We start from the raw sequence: 8,874 nt of genomic DNA on the forward strand, positions 1-8,874 counted from the left end.
ATTAACGCTGCGGAGTGTCCGCAGCGGAATTTAAGTGCAATTCCGCCATGTGTGAACCCGCCCTAAGCAGTATAAGCAGGGCAATGATATCATAGTATTAGTAGTAATATTAGTAGTATTAGCAGTATAAGCAGGGCAATGATATTATAGTATTAGTAGTAATATTAGTAGTATTAGCAGTGTAAGCAGGGCAATGATATAGTATTAGTAGTAATATTAGTAGTAATATTAGCAGTATAAGCAGGGCAATGATATCATAGTATTAGTAGTAATATTAGTAGTATTAGCAGTATAAGCAGAGCAATGATATCATAGTATTAGCAGTAATATTAGTAGTATTAGCAGTATAAGCATGGCAATGATATCATAGTATTAGTAGTAATATTAGTATTATTAGCAGTATAAGCAGGGCAATGATATCATAGTATTAGTAGTAATATTAGTAGTAATATTAGTAGTATAAGCAGGGCAATGATATCATAGTATTAGTAGTAATAGTAGTATTAGCAGTATAAGCAAGGCAATGATATCATAGTATTAGTAGTAATATTAGTAGTATTAGCAGTATAAGCAAGGCAATGATATCATAGTATTAGTAGTAATATTGGTAGTATTAGCAGTATAAGCAGGGCAATGATATCATAGTATTAGTAGTAATATTAGTAGTATTAGCAGTATAAGCAGGGCAATGATATAGTATTAGTAGTAATATTAGCAGTGTAAGCAGGGCAATGATATAGTATTAGTAGTAATATTAGTAGTATTAGCAGTATAAGCAGGGCAATGATATCATAGTATTAGTAGTAATATTAGTAGTATTAGCAGTATAAGCAGGGCAATGATATCATAGTATTAGTAGTAATATTAGAAGTATTAGCAGTATAAGCAGGGCAATGATATCATAGTATTAGTAGTAATATTAGTAGTATTAGCAGTATAAGTAGGGCAATGATATCATAGTATTAGTAGTAATATTAGTAGTATTAGCAATATAAGCAGGGCAATGATATCATAGTATTAGTAGTAATATTAGTAGTATTAGCAGTATAAGCAGGGCAATGATATTATAGTATTAGTAGTAATATTAGTAGTATTAGCAGTATAAGCAGGGCAATGATATAGTATTAGTAGTAATATTAGTAGTATTAGCAGTATAAGCAGGGCAATTATATAGTATTAGTAGTAATATTAGTAGTATTAGCAGTATAAGCAGGGCAATGATATCATAGTATTAGTAGTAATATTAGTAGTATTAGCAGTATAAGCAGGGCAATGATATCATAGTATTAGTAGTAATATTAGTAGTATTAGCAGTATAAGCAGGGCAATGATATCATAGTATTAGTAGTAATATTAGTAGTATTAGCAGTATAAGCAGGGCAATGATATAGTATTAGTAGTAATATTAGTAGTAATATTAGCAGTATAAGCAGGGCAATGATATAGTATTAGTAGTAATATTAGTAGTATTAGCAGTATAAGCAGGGCAATGATATCATAGTATTAGTAGTAATATTAGTAGTATTAGCAGCATAAGCAGGGCAATGATATCATAGTATTAGTAGTAATTTTAGTATTATTAGCAGTATAAGCAGGGCAATGATATCATAGTATTAGTAGTAATATTAGCAGTATAAGCAGGGAAATTATATCATAGTATTAGTAGTAATATTAGTAGTATTAGCAGTATAAGCAGGGCAATGATATAGTATTAGTAATAATAATAGTAGTATTAGCAGTATAAGCAGGGCAATGATATAGTATTAGTAGTAATATTAGTAGTATTAGCAGTATAAGCAGGGAATGATATAGTATTATTAGTAATATTAGTAGTATCAGCAGTATAAGTAGGGCAATGATATCATAGTATTAGTAGTAATATTAGTAGTATTAGTAGTATAAGCATGGCAATGATATCATAGTATTAGTAGTAATATTAGTAGTATTAGCAGTATAAGCAGGGCAATGATATCATAGTATTAGCAGTAATATTAGTAGTATAAGCAGTATAAGCAGGGCAATGATATCATAGTATTAGTAGTAATATTAGTAGTATTAGCAGTATAAGCAGGGCAATGATATCATAGTATTAGTAGTAATATTAGTAGTATTAGCAGTATAAGCAGGGCAATGATATCATAGTATTAGTAGTAATATTATTAGTATTAGCAGTATAAGCAGGGCAATGATATAGTATTAGTAGTAATATTAGTAATATTAGGAGTATAAGCAGGGCAATGATATTATAGTATTAGTAGTAATATTAGTAGTATTAGCAGTGTAAGCAGGGCAATGATATAGTATTAGTAGTAATATTAGTAGTAATATTAGCAGTATAAGCAGGGCAATGATATCATAGTATTAGTAGTAATATTAGTAGTATTAGCAGTATAAGCAGGGCAATGATATCATAGTATTAGCAGTAATATTAGTAGTATTAGCAGTATAAGCAGAGCAATGATATCATAGTATTAGTAGTAATATTAGTAGTATTAGCAGTATAAGCAGGGCAATTATATAGTATTAGTAGTAATATTAGTAGTATTAGTAGTATAAGCAGGGCAATGATATAGTATTAGTAGTAATATTAGTAGTATTAGCAGTGTAAGCAGGGCAATGATATAGTATTAGTAGTAATATTAGTAGTAATATTAGCAGTATAAGCAGGGCAATGATATCATAGTATTAGTAGTAATATTAGTAGTATTAGCAGTATAAGCAGGGCAATGATATCATAGTATTAGTAGTAATATTAGTAGTATTAGCAGTATAAGCAGGGCAATGATATCATAGTATTAGTAGTAATATTAGTAGTATTAGCAGTATAAGCAGAGCAATGATATCATAGTATTAGTAGTAATATTAGTAGTATTAGCAGTATAAGCAGGGCAATTATATAGTATTAGTAGTAATATTAGTAGTATTAGCAGTATAAGCAGGGCAATGATATGCCACGTGTGACCATGCCCTTAGTAGTATTAGTAGTATTAGTAGTATTAGGATATTAGTAATATTGGCAGTATTAGGCTCTGTTCACACCTGCGTTGGGGTCCCGTTTTGATGTTGCGTCGGAGGTTTCCGTCAGAACGGGACCGTGAACAGACGCAAACTGATTTCAATGGTCATGGAGTCTGTGCCCCTGGTTTCCGTTTGTCTCTTTTGTGCACCGGACCAGTCGTTTTGCCGGAATCAATAGATTAGTCGACTACACTATTGCTTCAGTCAGAACAGGACCCCAACGTAGATGTGAACAGAGCCTTAGCAGTATTAGCAGTATTAGGCTAATTTCACAGTAGCGTTACTATACATTTACCTTCTTCTGTCAGAGGAAGAGAGGATCGAAAGATTAAGCGGAATGCAACGGTTCCGTTAGATTTACCATTGATTGGTAATTCTTTGGTTTCAGTTGCTTTCCATTTATCTCCATTCGCTAAGTTTCCGTTTTTTTCTACGTAAGCAAAAGTGCAGTCTGTAGAACTTTTATTTCCGTGAAAAAAATAGGAAACCTATCGAACGGAGACAAACGGAAAGAAACTGAAACCAAAGAATTACCATTAAAATCAATGGTAATTCTAACGGAACCATTGCTTTCCGCTTAATCTTTCGATCCTCTCTTCCTCTGACGGAAGAGAGATAAACGTATAGTAACGCCAGTGTCAACTTACCCTTAGTAGTATTGCCAGATGGTGAGTGTCTGTGTTGATCAGATGGTGGATGTCGGTGTTGTCATGCCAGATGTATAAGGGCCCGAGCTTATGATATATTCTATACGTTGTATCCACTTGAATGTTATTACACTTCCGATGCCGTTATATACAATGTCAGCGTTATTTGAACGGCTATTTTCTGTTTTTACGCGCCAGATCAGCACAACTCAAAGGTCCGTTGTACTTGTAGTAATGTCACTTCTTGAGGCACCTGATTAGTAGGTTTGCATGTTTATGTTGGAAGCGCGGCCAAGCTGGTACTTCTAGTGCGCTTTGCCTCACTGTCAGTGAATGGAAAGCAGTGATGGATGGGGAAGCTGCGGCCGTTTGTAAATGTGCAGCTCCGGCACCTGTGGATAAGATGCTGCAGTCCCAGCAGTTCAGTTAGATTTCTTTAAAAAAAATTTCCCCACATTTGCCCCAATACTAGATTTAGCAAATGCTTCTCATAAGTAGATGGCGTCTCATTAAAATCAGTCTCAGTCCTCACGCACACTATATTAGTAATGGACGCGTTTCACAGCGTGGCATCCACTTCAAATCCAAAGTGTACGTGTCTAAGCAAATCTCCGGCATTGTATATTAGAAAGGTAATATGAATTATTTGGTGCTGTATATGTCAGATTTTCTGATAGATGATTGTGTACTGTATATATAATAAAAGCCTGATATTTAAAGTGACCATCCGGGAAAATGCCTGATTTACTGTCTATTACATTACTTTGGTTAATTGATTAACTAAGTAAGAGCTACACAAATCGATTTCCATCATATTCAATGGACCGGCAAATCGTCAAAATGACAAAACATGCCCATCGAGTCATTTATCCCTTCTAATATATATTATAAGTGAGCAATGCTGGATTAGCATCTATAGTCCATGAGGCTTTCTTGAATAACAATTTAAAGCCTCATTTTTATGATTTATCATTACTGTCATAGAAGGCATCAGTTTACAAGGCGCCGAAAATGGAGCAAATTGCACCAAATTTATAAAAATGTTGCACACGGCTGAAATTGGTAGGGATGTTAGGCGCTCTTCTCTTCTTTACTTCACCTCATGACTGCTGCACATGTCTACAGCACTTTTATATTTTTCAGAAATGTGGGCATCTTACAACTTCTGCTAGCCACAACCCTTTTTTTTAGGAAGTTTGAAAAAGTTATGGCACATTTTAATTGGTAAATATTGTCCATTATTCACAAACATTTTAATATGTTCAACATTTGTGTTACAGAACTGGTATAATCTGGTATAATCCGGTATAATCTGGTATAATCTGGTATAATCCAGTCTTTCCCTTCTATGCAGCTATGATGTCACAGGTGGTGTTGCTTGTGATGTCATAAACACCAGTGTGGTCACTTTCTCTGCTGCCTCCACATTGGCTCATTTCACTGAGGTGAAAGTGACTGACGATGTGGTTGAAGCTTTGTATTATTGCGATACTAATCTGCCCTGTGACTGGTTCACAGATGGTAAGTGGGGCTTTTCTATTACAATGAGCGTCACATGTTGTCCGGGGGCTTATTCAATGTGAATGGTTATTACAATTTATGAAAACACAATGTTGACAGTCTAGGCCCCGGCTACCACTGTGTTACATTATGACATTTGTACTTTGTATTGTCTTACAATTTACTATCTCACTTTTTATTCTAGACTAATGCCCTAGCAGTGCCCCCTGGAGCAGAGCCGTCCAAGTTATCGGACATATACAGATGGATGACAAAGTCCATATTTGGGGTGAGTAGGGGGATGATATCATTGCCCCGCTTATACTGTATCTTATATTGTACATCAGTTGTATCCTCTTCAGATACACACATTTTACAGCGAACCGCAGGAGACCAAATGTCGCTGCTGAGTCATAATCTAATATAAAGAGTGTGGTGGGAGTACTGGCTCTTATTGAGGAGAGCAAGCAGATGTATGGAGACTTATTTACAGGCAATGCTTCATGGGAAAAAAAAGTATGCAAATTAGCTCATATCAGTCAAACTATAGACTTCTCCAAACGGAAAAGAAAGACCCATGGAGGCGTCTCCGGTTTGGCTGTTATGAGATAAGTTACATACTAATATAAAGAGTAATGGCATAAGTAATGCACAGAGAATAAATCTCCTCCAGCGCATACGTGAGGTCTTATGTTATTTACTGACCCCCAATTATAAGTCATTTATTGTGGTCATGTCTGCTTTTCTCTATAATTTGTTACGTTTTTATTGTAGGTTGCTCCACCGGCTGCTCTGCCCCCCAAGGACGGCTATGCCCTATTTTGGGACTGCTGTGAGCATATCGGAGAGACGGTATTTGGGGTGAGTAAGAATTTACTATCAATATTGTCCATGTATGTTATATGTTCTATGCCCATTAATCACCCAGTTCACCCGGCAGTCTTGTCTTTTGTCTTGGCTCGCTGCAACAATGAAATGATATTATATTAACCCTTTCCGTCACAGCCCATTTAAATTTTCTTACTGTAATTTCCCTTCTTCCATGAGCCATACATTTTTATTTTTTCATCGACATAAGCGTACGTATGAGGACTTGTTTTTGTAAGTTGTTTTTTTTTTTACTGGAACCTTTCAATGTAGCCCTGGTGAGAAGTTTATTTTTTATTGTTTACATTATTTTACATAAAAAATGGGGAAAGGTCCTTTGAAAAACTTTTATTTATTTTTTCTTATATATATTCTTGAAATATTCAGTTTTTTTAGTTCCACTAGGGGGACTTAAACGTGTGTTGATTGGCTCATACAATACACTGCACAGGGCTTAAATGGGGTATACAACAGGAAATGTGATAATTGTCTGATCACTGGGGGCCCCTACCGATTGCTTGAGTGTGGGTCTTGAACCCCCTGTTTTTTTCCTCACTGCTTGACCACAATGAGGAGGACATTGAATAGAGAGGTGGTTGAGAATGCGTTCTTCCGCTCCATTCAAAATCCATGGGAATAACGGAAACAGCTGAGTACAGCGCCCATCTGTTTCCGTCAGTCTCATAGACATTGAATAAAGCAGCGGTAAGGAGATACAGTTCTGGAACCCTATTCTCGCTGTTGGTGGCGGTCCCAGCAGGGGCGCGTCCAGTGATCAGCCATTTATCACCTATCCAGTAGATAAGTGATAATTGTCAATTCTAAGACAACCCCTTTAATAGGATACTATCCCCTTCATTTAGCCCTCCCCGGCTGCCCTGATAAACCACAGCCCCCTGCGTCACAGGGGGTGATGGGGGGACAGAGAAGACTATTGACCATGGCATCTTAGTGGTTAAATGGCCAGGATTGGAATTATCTCTGATCCCAGACCTTAGAGCAGGGTGTCAAATGTAATATACATCTGAAGTTACGGACCCATACTTAAATACATGCACAGTGGATGTCGGGAAGGGGTTAAGAAATTATTGTTTAGAAGTGGAGCTCTATTCAATATTTTACTCATGTGTAGTACTTGTCATTGAGGTGTTTACTCAGGATCTACAAAGGCAAATCCTCTGCTTTTTTACCTGGTGTCCTTGTATGAAAACAATCAGTCCATGCTTTACAGGCTGAACATTGGCGCTGAGCAGACATTTAATGTACAGTCACAATCTTGTCTTACAGATTACTATAGAAAAACCCATCCCACCAAAGGAGGAACCGTCTCGGATTGAGAAGGTCATTAGGTGGGTCGAGGTGAACATCTTCGGAGTAAGTCAAACATTTTTAAGTATTTTTAGATATGTCATACTAGACTGAAATGATTAAATATACAGTAGTATCCCTCCCAAAAATATGAATCTAAGGGAACAAAGAGACTTATGGTCAATGTAGTCCTCGTGTAGTGACTACGAATTAACCAAAATGTACAATTAAGAAACCAGATACAAATTACATTTTAAGCATTGGGCTATTGTCTTCCACCATGTATGTAACATAAGTAAACACACAATGGTCCATTGGATTCTTGGGTAAATCCTCTCCCTAGAGAAGCCTATCACCTTATAACTATTGGCCATAACGACCACTGTGACGGTCCCATACAGAGGATTTGCCCATGACATGACAACACCACCAGACATTGACCTTCCCCTGACCTCTATGTTCACTCTGTTTATTGCAGGTTACTCCGCTACCACCCGATCCACCCAAGGCGTCACCTTGCATGACCTTCCTAGGCCTCCTGAAGACACAGATCTCTTGGGTGAGTCTGATATTCACAGAATAATAATTCTTCTTATTGGGGAGTGTAATTTGCTTTAGATCCATAATCCTAACAAGAATCAGTCTGAGAACTTAGCAGAGGACAATGGTGGTTGTGATGTTTGGTTACGGGATGATTTTCTTTTTTCTGTTTTGTGTGCTTTTCTGTATTGTTCTTGTTGCTGAAGTTGTACTTAGATCCAGATGACATATTACTTGGATTGATAACATTTCTTGATAAGTCAGATACTTAGCAGCAGGTGTGAGATCAATCCTCCTACCGACTTACTGAGAATGAAAATGAAAAAATAACTATATTCCTACAGGTGACTCCAACTCCAGCTCCAGCTCCACCCAAAGAGAAAGAGGTGTCCTGGCTCCAGAGAAACCTTAACTGGATTTATCAAGTAAGTGTCATTTTTCCTCAGTGTAGTATCATTTTTATTATTATACAGTAGTATTGTTATCAGGGGCGGACTCACTGTACCATATATACTGCTGTATAGGAGATCTACAGGACATACTGTACCATATATACTGCTGCATAGGGGCTATATAGGACATACTGTACCATATATACTGCTGTATAGGAGATCTACAGGACATATTGTACCATATATACTGCTGCATAGGGGCTCTATAGGACATACTGTACCATATATACTGGCTGTATAGGATATCTACAGGACATACTGTACCATATATACTGCTATATAGGAGATCTACAGGACATACTGTACCATATATACTGCTGCATAGGGGCTCTATAGGACATACTGTACCATATATACTGCTGTATAGGAGATCTACAGGACATATTGTACCATATATACTGCTGCATAGGGGCTCTATAGGACATACTGTACCATATATACTGGCTGTATAGGATATCTACAGGACATACTGTACCATATATACTGCTATATAGGAGATCTACAGGACATACTGTACCATATATACTGCTGCATAGGGGCTC

The 8,874-nt window shown here is 36.5% G+C and overlaps 1 long non-coding RNA gene across 1 annotated transcript; it reads left to right on the plus strand.

Moving 5' to 3' along the window:
- Positions 1 to 7,362: 7,362 nt before the first annotated feature.
- LOC142652331 (uncharacterized) lies at positions 7,363 to 8,307 on the plus strand. Its single transcript, XR_012847818.1, has 3 exons — positions 7,363 to 7,406; positions 7,819 to 7,899; positions 8,225 to 8,307. It is a non-coding gene; the product is annotated as an uncharacterized LOC142652331 (long non-coding RNA).
- The last annotated feature ends 567 nt before the right edge of the window (positions 8,308 to 8,874 follow it).

This window comes from Rhinoderma darwinii, chromosome 5 (assembly GCF_050947455.1).
Source record: "Rhinoderma darwinii isolate aRhiDar2 chromosome 5, aRhiDar2.hap1, whole genome shotgun sequence".
Classification (NCBI taxonomy): domain Eukaryota; kingdom Metazoa; phylum Chordata; class Amphibia; order Anura; family Rhinodermatidae; genus Rhinoderma; species Rhinoderma darwinii.